The 13,908-nt window shown below is 35.3% G+C and overlaps 1 protein-coding gene across 4 annotated transcripts in view; it reads left to right on the top strand.

The window, feature by feature from the left end:
* The first annotated feature begins 231 nt into the window (after window positions 1–231).
* Window positions 232–13,908, top strand: part of ARHGAP15 (Rho GTPase activating protein 15) — a 618,637-nt gene continuing 604,960 nt past the window's right edge. For 2 of the 4 annotated variants that reach the window (XM_045479691.1, XM_045479692.1), the window contains exon 1: window positions 232–565. The gene's annotated coding sequence lies outside the window, so the exon portion shown is untranslated. The remainder of the gene's footprint in view (window positions 566–13,908) is intronic. The other 2 variants (XM_045479690.1, XM_045479689.1) reach the window with 1 other exon arrangement.

Here is a 13,908-nt window from a genome sequence, read left to right on the forward strand (position 1 = left end):
CGAGACGGAATTATCAGCTCATGAACTGGAAGTGGCTTCTCGGCTTCCCCGTCAATAAGCAGGGCCTCTTGGTGCTATGTGAATATACTCACGCCAACAGAGGATAGCAGAGACTTAGGTTTGACGCTCTTGCTAGAAGGAGAGAAAGAGGAAGTTCCCTCCTTGCTTACCCTCCTGCTCCTCCCCCTGCTACATTTTTAACCACACATTTTCCCCATTAAACCAGAATTGATGAAACCTGTAGAAATGTAGTAGTGTTTGAAAATTGAAAAGCACATTGAAAAATAAAAATATTGTTGACTATACAAGGCAATTTCTTCAAATCGAGTAATGATGTGTATGTGGTTAACCGTCTCTACGCAGGAAGTGGTTTTATTTTAAAGTTTTTTGTGCTCGCCCCAACCCCCCTGCCTTTTTTTTTTTTCTCCAGTACTGAAATTAAGCAGCATCCAACATAGGCCTACTCTTATGACATGTGACTTTACTGTTTTCCGTTTTTGTTGAAAGAGTCATTAACAGTTGGAAGTTGATGGCAGTTTCAATAACAAGTGATCACCGAGAAAAGGTAAGCAAATTTTAACTTTACAGTGAACATGAAATTTAAACATGAAAATGTTTGGCGGTGTCCTACGCTCTGGTGTGAATATACAAATATTTCTATGAAAATGTGTTTTCACCTGTGATTAAAACATCTGTTTGTTTCCTTGGTGTAGAAAAGAATATTCTTTTTATATTTGCAACTGCCAAGTTCAAAAGTCCCTTAGAAGATATTACAATAGAATCATTTGCTAAGATTTTGTTAAACTGTTAAAGACAGAGTAAGGTATAGTTTTAGTTTGAAAGTGCTTTTAAAATTAACTACTAGAGAAAATAAGGGACTTTGCATCTTCAACTGATCGTTTTACAAAATATGTACTATTCAGGATCCAGATAAGGAAAGAGAAAAAGGCACTTGTTATCCAGTATAAAGTGTTGGGTTAAAGTTAACATTAGAAGCCTTTGCAAAGTTGTAGTTTATCAAATGTGTAGTTTTTTAAATAACTATTAAAAAACAGGAAAGTTTTAAAATGCAAAACAAAGCTCTTTGTTATGACACTTGAATATTTTATATTATTTTCCTAAATTTTATTTAAGATATAGGGTGAAATGAGGGCAAGTTTCTATTTCACTAGCAAAATTCTCTGTTTAAAAAAGAACCTTCATTGAAGGCTACTTTTGGGAAAAGGGGCAAATTAGAGATATATTTTTGTTATTCATATAATTATGTAATTTTCTTTCTTTGAAGTTTTCCAAAATAATAACCTTAGAAATGAAAAGGATTTGTTAATCTTAAAGTGACAAGAACTTATCTTTTATACTAACTTCTTCCTTTTACAAAATGTCTTTGTGTTCCGTAACATATGTACAAAAATATAAAGTGCTGCTAATCTCAGAGACAAATACCTAAAATAAATCCGAGTGTCAATTTTTGAAAGAATTTTAATAAAAGCATGAGATATGATATACTCTTCCCTAATATTATTTTTATTGTGCTGTTGAATGGGGGAAGTGATGGCCCCACAACACCTATTTTTTTGTGTGTTATTAAAAAATGGTTACGCAGTTGATAAGTGGCAACAATTCTTTTCCTTTATTATCTTTTATTGAAAGACACATATAAATGTTTTTGATATGGTCAATTTAGTAGGAAATTATTAGGCATATTAGTACACTCTATTTTAAGACCTCTTCAGTTGTCAATACTGAGGCTAGTTACTTGTTGACTATTAAAAGGATCACAGAAAAATGGAGATTAGGACTTGGTGTTCAATACATCTTTTATTGTTATAGTGAAAGGAAAAAGGGAGACCCTGGTAATATATATTTGCTTTGATATTCTGATTAGCTTTTCAATTTGTTACATTTCCACACAATGGAAAGCATTATTTAAATCTGTCTTCAATATTGTGGTTCTGAACCTCTGCATCTACAAAAGCTGTGTAATTCAGATAGTTTTGGTTGATATGTTATTACTTTATTTCATTTTATTATAAAAGAACATCACATGAATAAATATATGTAGTACTTACATATTAGCAAGAATGAATCCACAGAAGTGTTTGGCACTGAAAAAATGTCCACTGCAGTTTTTTAAACCATTTCATATTTATGAAAGCCAAATTCTTTGTAAGATGATTGTTTCTTGCAGAAATGGTCAAATTAAAATATAAGTATCTTATGAAGAATTTATAAAACTAAGAATGAAATAAATGTAGCTTAGTATGGAGTTATAAAGAGCAACAATTAGAGATGATAGACATAAACTAAGATACTCTCAGAATTATTTGTAAAAACAAGTAACACATTATCTCTTGAATATACAAAATCTTAAATAGAGTCACTTAAAAATGAGGTACTATAGGTTACTATACCTTTATACATTTTAAGTGAATAAATAAACACATTTTGGTGAAATGAAACAACGCAGATAATCTCATTTGGAGAGTAATTTCAAAACTGATTTATTAAAAGTATATCATGCTTTTCCACTTGGGGCCAGTATTCTGCAAAATTCAGAAAAGAGACTTTTCTTCTATGGTATTTCCTCCTTTTATTCCCTTTTTATGCTTTGTTTTGGAGTGGCCTGATCTGTCCCTAATTTAGGGTCTCCCAGCCTTGGTACCTAGAAGGACAGACCACACTTGGCTCCTTCCATCCCATTCCCATTGTCCTTAAAACCTACTCATCCTCTTTCTCAGCACCTAGGGCATATGATAAAGATATCATGCTCCCAGGAGAGCTTTGTTTCTTTTTACTTCTTAGGCCTCCCCTACCCTGTCTGGTATAATTTTATTTACTTTTTCTTTAATATTTTTTAATGTTTGCTTATTTTTGAAAGGGATAGAGACACAGAGGGTGAACAGAGGAGGGGCAGAGGGAGAGGGAGACACAGAATCTGAAACAGGCTCCAGACTCTGAGCTGTCAGCACAGAGCCTGATGCAGGGCTTAAACTCATGAACGATGAGATCATGACCTGATCTGAAGCCAAACGCTTAACCGACTGAGCCACTCAGGTGCCCCTGGTATAATTTTAATAAGGTTTCTCAACAGATAGGATCCAAAGAATGGCTACATGTTGAGGACTTCAGTCAAGTGAAAAGAATTATACCATGGCAAATAGTTGGGGGGGTAAATATTTGGCAGAAATGTGTCCATTTCTATAATGTATTCCTATGCAAATATATACCATCTTGTAGTGGCTGAAAATTAATTGTACTATGTCTTAAGATTATTTTGACATCCCCGTACACTTAGAAAATATTTAACATAATCAGTTATGTGTATTTTTTAAACCATTTAATACTCTGAATTTAAAGCTTTGGGTACCAGAAACATATTTTTTTTGCACTGCACAATAAATATTATATAGCTAGACTTGAAAATATACTTATAAGTATTCTACATTTCAGGTTAGAGTTGGCAAAATGCCTTTGTTTTCAAATGATAGATTTGAATTAATATTAGCTTAGGCACCAGAGATAGGCATTGATTTGTAGAACTGAAAAATCCAAGGAAAGAGAAGTCAGGCATGTTGGGATCCAGGAGCTCACACAGCATAATTAAGATTGGGTTTTACTTTCTTTATTTCTTAGTTTTTTTGTTTGCTTGTTTTTTGTTTTTCAATTTTTCCGCACTGTGCTATAAGCCCTCTCTGACAGAATCTTACAGAGTTGACAAGAAAGCTTTAGGTTTACATTTGACCTTTCAGACCCTGTTGCAGAAGATTGTCTTTCCCCTATCACCACAGTAAAGGTCTCAGATTGGGATCTGACTGGACTGAATTTTGCCACATGACCATAGTGGAGCTAATCATGGACTCTAAGACACAAACACCATAAGTGACTGGACTTGGTCACCGGCCTTCTTTTGCATTGAGGAGCCGCCTGACCCGGCAACACGTGTACTCTTAGCTGAATGGAGGAGTCTTCACACATAGAAACGAAAATGCTTTCCTCAGAAGAAAGGGTGACTCTACTACACAGCCACTTATGGTCACACTTAAAAATGCTGCTTATTCGAATTCTCCACACTTCATAATCAGACAGATATACAGTATCAGTTTAAAGATAGATCCGAATGAAGTGTTTCAATTAAACTGAATTTTAAAGTATTTTTCAAGAGGTACCTCATATATGAACACCTGTCTTGAACAGGTGAACACAATGTTTTTCTTCTAAAAGTCTATAATCTAGTGGGATCATTATGTTAACAGTTATAATACAAGTGAAATGTGTCAAGTACCATAAAAAAGATGTAAAGAATGTTCTATTAGGATTCAGAAACCCAGGAAACATTTTGTATTTCTGTAATGTGCCAGGAAATTAAGTAGAGAATTTCCACTTGTGACATCGTTTGATTATGTCCTATCAGAGAAATCAGGACAGTTTGGGAGGAAAGATTTGTAGTAGTTTTCAGAAAGAGGTAGGATTCAGAGTTTGAGGACAGGAAGGGAATGTGCCCGGGCACAAAATGTAGAGGAAGAGTCTAGTTTTGTTTTTGTTTTTGTCTAGTTTTGTTAGCTACAAGTATAGTAGTAGGAGGTAAGGCCAGAAAGACAGTTTGAGATCCTGATAGGGTTGGCCTGCTGAGCAGATTATGACTAAGGGTTATAAAGAACAATAGTATCGTTAAGCAGGGAAATACATAAATTGAATGTCTACATTTTGCATGTAGATGGGCTGTCCAGCATCACGGTTTATTTATTTACTTTTCCCATGTATCTCCCTGTTGGTGACATACTCTTCAGGGTAGTTTACAGAAATGGTTACAGTCTGTGAAGGTAGATATTCTTGTAACATCAGGTGCTAGCTCCCCTCCCCAGGTGCCTTGAGGTTCTTATATGGGCTGTGGTTATAAAGATTGTTTTTTTTCTTTTTCAGTTTATGACAGCATTTTTGATTTTTGTTTTGTTTTGTTTTGTTTGTTTTGAATTTAAGAAAAGATGATGGAGCAAGATGGTTCAAAACCAGAATAAAACCTAAATATAAAAATTTTAGAAAAAAATCTTTATTATGTTCCCATTTCTATATACTGCTATTCACCTCTACTATAACCCAATAGGCAACCACTTCTCATAGTTATTTTTTTAAATTTTTCAGTTTTTTAATGCAAAAAGCCTATATGCACATATGACTATATATAATGTATGTGCATATACTCTCCTTTATTACATTAAGGGAAACATTATACATACCCTTCCACTTTGCTTTTCTTTTAGTAATATCTTAGACGTGTTTCCATAGTAAAAATAAGAAACTGTTTAAGTCTCTTTCTCTCTCTCAATATTCTCTCAGTATTTCACTCTGTGGATGTGCCATACTTAATTTATTAAGAGTCATGGGTGTCTTCAATTAGCTAAAAAAGGGATGACACATGAATGTTGAAGTGAAGGGGAAGAGAAAAGGAATGGAAATAAAGGAAACAAAGGAAATATGTATATCCAGAAACCCAACAAGTTCTCAGAGGCTAAGACAGATGGGTGTAATCAGTAGCTCAAGTAGATAAATTAACCTGAAAAAGAAGGAAGAGCATTTTAATGAGTGTATATGCGGATGATGGGACATAAAAATGCAGTGATTAGAGGCAGTTGAGGAAATACATGCTTCATGGTTTCCATTTCCTCTGAAATTGTAGGAAAGCTCATCTGATGAGAGGGAATGTATACAGAATGCTAAAGAATAAGCAGAATATCTTATTTTTAAAATTAGCCTTGTGATTACACACAATATTATGGTAGGTTTTAAAATTGATTTTCTCTTTTGGTGGCCATCAGCCCACTTAGATTCAATTCCGTAAATAATTTTTAACTCTAAGTATGTTGTGTCGGGCAAGGAATTATTGGGGACACAAAGAATTAATATGTTATCTTGCCAATGAAAACTTTTCAGGTAGTTTAGTGTACAACCACAAGAATTTAAGTATAGATCTATGTGTATAAATGCAATACTATAGAAATATCAAAGAACATTTTATTATCAGAGTCCCAGATGAAATTTGCCAAATCCAGTGGTCATTTACATGTCCTCATATTATTTATTTTCTGAGATACCTGAGATGCAATTGAACGTTCCTTCCCTCTTGAACCTCTCTCTTCATTTGACTTCTGGTATGTTTCATTCTTTCAGGTTTTCTACACCCTCACTGGATGCTCTTTTTCTGTCTCCTTTGGTAAATCTTCCTCATCATTCAGCTCTCTAAATATTGGAATGCCTTGCACTCAGTCTTCAGATTTCTACCTTTTTAGTCTTAGGTCTTGTCTTCTAAGTTTATTCCTCCAGGATGAATTTCTTTTGGTACCATGAGTTTAAATATTATCTATATTTTAATTAGGTCTCAAAATCAAAATGTTTTTCTTAGCACTAAAACTACTAATGCAACTGGCTACTCATCATCTTAGCTTGAATTTCTCATAGAGGCTTCAAAATGAGGATGTTCAGAATTAACCTTTTAATTACTCCCTGCTTGCCCCCAACTCAACTTGCTTCTTCCCTATTTTCATCCGTCTCAGTCAATGGCACCACCATTCATCTATCTGTTTAGGACAATAAACTAGAATTATTGTCAGTTATACTCTTTCCCACACATTTCCTACCCCAAACCACATTCAATTCAGCAATCAGCAGAGGCTATAAAATATTGATTTAGCTCCCATTATCTTGTTTACTTAACTTTTCTCAATAGTGGCTCTTGAAAAGTTATAAATATATATTTTCACACTAATTGTTCTTTATTTTTTGTGTTTTGGTTGGTATAATGACTTTTCCCCCAAAAAAGAAAAAAAAAACTTCTAAAGGTATACACTACAATGTGTGACATGTAGTAATATCACAATTTTAGATAAAACCACACTCATCAATTCACTTTCTGATTTCAAGTGAGAGAAAAACCATGCAAAACACATGGAGCAATTTTGCTTTGCACGTTGTGAATGAACTCAAGAAGGTTAAAGAGGTAGCAACTTCTAGAATGTTCCAGTCAGGTTTTTTTCCAGCCCAAAATATGTTTTTCTGTGCTGTAATTGATTGATTAAGTATCCTCCGTGGGCAAGAAAACCATTTTTTTTTTTACATTTTATGTACAATTCATTTTTTATCAAATTGTTGCTATTACTTACATAAACCATTTTTTAAATCTATTAGTATATTTTTGTGTTTATAAATGTTGATTGTGTATCTTGGGCTTTTATTTAACAGCTTTTGTTTTAGCAGGAATTAATTAGACATTAAGCAAGGGATTAATGTATGTTGAAATATTCCAAGTTCGGTCACCTCTTACCACTTCTACCACTGTTACTACAGAATCTTCTTGACTTATCTCCCTGCTTCTACTTTTCACACCATAGTCATTTTCCAAGAAATAGCCAAAGTGGCCTTCTTAAGACTTAAATCCTACAATTTTTCCCAGTAAAAGAATTCCAAATGACTTTCTATTATATTTCAAATTAATTCAAGCTCCTTTCATCACTTGCAAGGCCCTCTCTTTCTCATTACTTTGCTTTCATTTCTCTAAATAGCATTTTGGATATGGGGAATTATTCTTTTTTCGAGTTGTTTAGTGGCTGGACTCCACCTAAATAATCATTTAAGCATATTGACCTTGTCTGTTAATTTGCTACTTGATATACAGAACCTAGAAGAGCTGTCGGCATATAATAACCACTCAGTGAGTATTTGATTAGTAAAAGAATAAATGATACAAAAATTGACCCTGAACTGTAGAATCAGGAAAGGCTTTCTGTTTCTTGTGAACTTCTGGGTCTGAAAAAATAGGATCAATTTAGGGGAAGAGAAGCTGAAACATATTTCAGACAAATGACACTTGATGGGTATGTTTTGAGTAACCTTGCAGTGGTGAAAGTTTGTATTGAAATCCTGGATTCATTATATACTGTAGTGCCTTTTTGAAACTTAGAAGAAATAACTCACCATTTGAAAACATACTTCCATAAACAGATGGAAAGCACCAATCACTTCTAAGCATTTAAATTTTAAGCTATTTTAATAAAACTATGGTATTACAATTGAATAATTTTATGTCGATTTAAACTCATTTCTTAAAAACTTAGAGAACTTTTTGTTCTTGTCTTTACTGATGTATGACCAAACTTAGGGTCAAGCAAGGTATCTGTTGAAAAGAGCTCTGAAAGGTAGAATGCTCAAGAAATTGGATGCTGAGTCAAGGGGAAATTTTGTTTCTGCTAATTTATTTTCTGCATTAGTTAATTTTGTACTAGAATTTAAAAGGCTAGAATCTGAGCTATGGAACACTTATTCATCTTTCTTCTAAAGGCACTAGGAAACCAAATAACCTGAGTCTCCATATAATATCTATTCATACCAGGATGCTTGTCTTAAGAGAAGTGGGAGATAGGAGGGAAAATGAGTGTTGATTACGCCAGTAGTGTCTCCAACACTGCAGTAGGTACTCTGGTATTACAAAATACAGACAATATTCTCTCATTCTTAAGATGCTTTCAATAACATGTGACATTCATCATTGTAAAAATTAGAGTGGGATTGTTAATAGGAATCATGACTATGATTACAATATTATATATAATGCATATTATGTATCAGGTGTTGTACATATCTAATAGCATTTGATATCCACAAAAATCATGTAAAGTTGGCATTCCCATTTTAAAGATAAGAAAGTTAAGGGTAAGTGCCCAAATTTATAGAGCTATTTGGTAGAGTGTGTCGTGATTTATAGGCACATCTGGGTTAAATCCATGACTAGGCAAAATCCCTGTTATTTTTACTATGCCATGCTGTGATTTCTAAGCCTAGTAAGTGTCAATAGTTAAACAATGCTGGGCTTCATTCAGGAGGCCCTAAAGTCTAAAAGGGTCTGAAAGGACCCCACTTTGTTTGCTGTCTAGAACAATGCCATCTGTGGAAAACCTGTTTCTTGTTGGCTGCATACATCGCCTTCTGTAGAGATGTTATACAACATGTAAGGAAGAAAACATTTTCTGCCTTAGTTTCTGTCATACTACAGGTGCCTTTTTTAGTTCTCTTTTTCCTTCTTCTATAGACCCTGTTTCCCCTCAGCCTGTAAATCCCCCAAATTCTTTCCTAGACCATGCTGGCAGTTATGATAGCAACTAGCCACAAATGGTTATTTAGTATTTGAAATGTACCTTGTCTAAATTGAATGAAAAATAACCAGATTTTGAAGACTTAGTACAAATAAAAAGATGTAAGGTATCTTGTTAATATTTTTACATTGATTACTATACTGAAATTATAAAATTTTAACATATCGAGTTAAATAAAATATATTATTAAAATTAATTTCACCCACTTCAGGGGCACCTGGGTGGCTCAGTCGGTTAAGCAGCCGACTTCGGCTCAGGTCATGATCTCGCGGTCCGTGAGTTCGAGCCCCGCGTCGGGCTCTGTGCTGACAGCTCAGAGCCTGGAGCCTGTTTCAGATTCTGTGTCTCCCTCTCTCTGATCCTCCCCCGTTCATGCTCTGTGTCTCTCTGTCTCAAAAATAAATAAACGTTAAAAAAATAAAAAAAAATAACATTAATTTCACCCACTTCATTTGTTTCATCTAATGTGGTTGCCAGAACATTTAAATTTTTTCTAGTTACCTGGCTTGAAAACAAACAAATAAATGAATAAATAAAATCCCTCAGATATGGTCCTTAAATTTCTATCTTTGCCCTTAGCCTTTCTCCCAATACTACTTCTCATTTTCTTTTTTTCTTTTTTTTTAAAGAGGCTCCACACCCAGTGTGGAGTCCAATGTGGAACTTGAACTCACAACCCTGAGATCAAGATGTCAGCTGAGATCAAGAGTCGGATGCTTAACTGACTGAGCCACTCAGGAACTCCCCATTTTTTTTATGTTCCTCATTTTTGATTATTACTTGATACTACCCCACGAAGCCCCAACAGTAGTTGAAACTGAGTATGTCCCAAGTTAAGCCTATAATATGCTCACAGAATCCTTCTCTTTCTCCTGCTAACTTCAGTCGAGATGTCTTTATTCCTGAAACCATCTGAACAAATCAGCTTGGAATCTCTATGAACTCCTGTATACTGCTTATTCCATACATCTAATCAGTTGCCATGTTTTAGGGGCAACCATTTCCTTTTCTCCATTTCATTTATTGTCATAGTTACTAATTTGGCCATCCACTAAATCTTGTCTAGACTATGGCCAAAGGGGTCTTACTTGCTTTTCATACTACTGTTTTTCTTACTCCTTTACTTTGCCTATTTCAGATTCACTTTGTGTCTTCAGGGTGATGGTTGAGTTCCAGTTAAGTAACACAAGTAAAAGTATCTATTACCCATTTATATTCTATTTAAAGTTTTAAAAGTGGTTTTACATACATTATTTTATGTGATCATTCAGTAAGCATTCTATGAAAAGCTCCTGCTTTTGAAGTTTTTCAGGACATGTTAAGAACATAGTTTTCCTAAGTGTCTTCTGATTTCTTAGCCTGTTCTCTTAATATTTTATACTGTAAGGAATTAAAAAAAAAGTTCTGGAACAACATTTGGTTAACTGATTGGGTGTAGAGAAGGGAACGAATACCCCTAAAATGTGGAAGTTGGTGCCTGTCTGAAATCTCTGGGCTCCACCACTTGCTAGATATTATATATATATGGTATTTGTGCAAGTTACTTAATCTCTTGAATCCTGAGTTCTCTCACCTACAAAGTGGGAAGTTTCCTCACAAGATGAAAAAGAAAATGATGTACATAAAGAACTTTGCCTAGTTTGTGGCACATAGTAATTGCGTTAAAAAGGTTAAATGTAGTGTGAATTGTAGCAGTAGTAGTAACTTTTATCAGGTTATCTAGACTCAAATGATGACCATATTTTTTCCTTCATTATGATATAAAAATCATGGTGGGATAATTTTGGTTTATTTCAATTCTAAGTATTATAATAAGATTATGAAACTCATCAAGAGAAATTTCTTGCTATTAGTTTCATTTCCTCAATACAGTTGTGTGGGGGAATATAGTATAGCCATGTGGGGCAGAAGAAAGGAGGCTCTTTTCTTATTTATTTACCAATTTTGGTTAATATGAACATTTTCCTTCAAGCAGCTCAAGATGTGTCCTTACCAAAAATAACCTTCACTTTTTGAAGAATTAATGTCCATCACAGAAAGCAATTTAAAAAGTAGTAGGCAACTATTGACTCTTGGACTTCAAGTTAAAATGAAGCAAAGAAAAGCTATGGAGACAAGGAGAGAGAAAAAAAGTACAATTCTCCTCACCAACTCTTATATCTAATTCTTTCCTGGGGTGATTAGGTGGTGACATAAATGGTTCATAAAACAGGTATGCTGGGGTCCTAGCAAAATGATTCCAGAAAGAAAAAATAAGAAAGAAATTTGGTAGGTCCCGAATGTAGGGTGCTGATCCAGTTAGAGAAACATTTAGAGTTTTATTTTGTTTTTTTCCCTGGGAAAATCTGCTCAGAATTCTGTGTATGGAGGTTGAGTGAATATATCAATTTCAATCCTAATTTTGAGAGCAGTCAGTATTAGGGCATCAGATTAATGAGACCAGGTGTGGCGGTAGGAGGTGACTGCCCCAAGTTTCAGCGGTGGTGGTGCTGTCCTTGAAGAACTGGCTGTATGCTACAGGACAGAGGACTTTATGTTAGAAGTCTGTCTCTAAGAAAGGGGATTAGCAAGTGGGCCATAGTTTCAGGGTGAGAAATCAGCTCGGAAGGAAGAAGAGAATGGTCAGCATGGCAGATCGGTATAGGAAGTATGATTTGAGGCTGAGAAGGTGAGGAAGGCAAGACAACAGTGATTGCTCTGACTTCCTCTGACTGTGATGCATTGTATCCCAGGTACTCATGGCATCTTTTGATGTGGAGAACTAGGAAAGAAAAATAAGAATTCAATGACATGGGGCACCTGGGTGGCTCAGTAAATTAAGTATTCTACTTGAGCTCAGGTCATGATCTGGAAGTTTGTGAGTTTGAGCTCCACATTGGGGTGTGTGCTGTCAGCACAGAAGTGGTCAGAAGAGATATACAACTCAAATAGAGAACAGAAAACAATAGAAGTCAGGATATAATTATCTGCCAAAATATAATACGAACAATAAAGGAGGTCAGAGCAGAGAGAGGGGGAAAGGGGAACTCGCTTAGCAATAGCAATGAGTGCAACACAGTATCTGACTTTTGGTAATTTGAGATCATGCAGAGAAAGTTACACAAATAAAGAAAATAATCTTAATCTCTGATGAATCTCTAAACCAGTGGTACAGACTCAATCTCTTGGTTTTGTTCTCCATTTTCTAATCCTACCAGCTTGGGTTTAAAAATCATAAAATATAGGAAATGATGTTGATTTCACATGCAGCAGAAACTGCTCTATCCATACACCAGAGGAGCAATCCTAATAGAGGTGACTGGTACCATGGGTCATAGTCACAAATGCCATCAGGCCGGTCAGTATTTTGATGCAAATAAAGTGGAAAGGGAGAGAGACTCTGGATTAGAAAGAACTTGCCCTGTTTCCAGGATGTGGAAGCTGCACGCCCCCAGCTGATGGTTACCATCCATCCTTAACCACTTGTCCATATCTTCTGATTTTTCAAGGGAAGACACACAGATCTGCACCTTTTTTTTTTTGAATAAAAATCCTCATTTTTCAATCGCAAACTGATTCAAAACATTCTAAAACAATGTTCAGGCCCAACAACATATGTCTGTGGGTTGAATTTGGTTGGCAGTCTGCCGATTTTCCACCTCTTCTTGAATTTATAGCTGCTTCTAAGAAAGCAGGAGCAGAATGTCATGATTAGAAACAACTGGAGTCCTCCATATACAAAATAAATCCTAATAGGGGTACCTGGGTGGCTCAGTCAGTTGAGCGTCTGACTTCAGCTCGGGTCATGATCTTGCGGTCTGTGAGTTCCAACCTCACGTCGGGGTCTGGGCTGACAGCTCAGAGCCTGGAGCCTGCTTCAGATTCTGTGTCTCCTCTCTCTCTGCCCCTCCCCCGCTCATGCTCTGTCTCTCTCTCTCTGTCAAAAATAAATAACATTAAAAAAATTCAAAATAAATCCTAATAAAGGCTTAGAGACTCAGTAGCACATTCAATTATTCTGTGAAAAAGCATCCATTTTTGTATAGATTTTTTCACTGACGTCTTTGTTTTGTTTGTCTAACTTTCCAGGAGTGGGTCCGTTCTCCTAACTTGGAAAACTGACCTTGTTCTGTTGCTCATGTTCCTCAAAACATTTTTTAACCATTAAAAGATGTCCCCAAAAGGTTAACTTTTCTTAGTAATAGCAAATATAGTCATTCTTAATTTGCCTGGTATTTTCAAAGTCACGTGAACAGCACATGACCAGCCCACGTACACTTGTATGGATGCATTGTTGTAGGGGAGATAAAAGATTTGTATACCTTGGGTGGTGATAATAGTAACAAAAATTTAAACACATGCACGTACACGCATGTGAAATCAACGTTGTACTAGAGGGGAAATGTAGCATGGGTGTGGTTGTATAACCCATTTCATCATACATACTGTCTATTAATAGATCAGCATCACTAAGTCTCAGAAATAGTTATGACAAAAATTAGTGTTCAATGTGTTTTAAGCAAAATAGATAATCCTGATAGTCATTTTCAAACTTTAGATGTTTTATGCAGTCCCTTTTGACTTCAATGCAGCCAAGCCAAAATTCTATACGTTTCTTTGTGAGGAGGCCAAATTAAGATAGAAATTTGACTCTACTACTTGGAATTATAGTAGCGCTCAGTTAACTGGAGCCTAATCACATAGACAATGTATCTAACCATCTCCCCTACCTCCCACCTCCTAGAGTGAGGCCCCTGAATTCTACTTTGAGGAAAGAAAAGCAAAGCAC

The sequence above is a fragment of the Leopardus geoffroyi genome, chromosome C1 (genome assembly GCF_018350155.1).
Source record: "Leopardus geoffroyi isolate Oge1 chromosome C1, O.geoffroyi_Oge1_pat1.0, whole genome shotgun sequence".
NCBI classification, from domain to species: Eukaryota; Metazoa; Chordata; class Mammalia; order Carnivora; family Felidae; genus Leopardus; species Leopardus geoffroyi.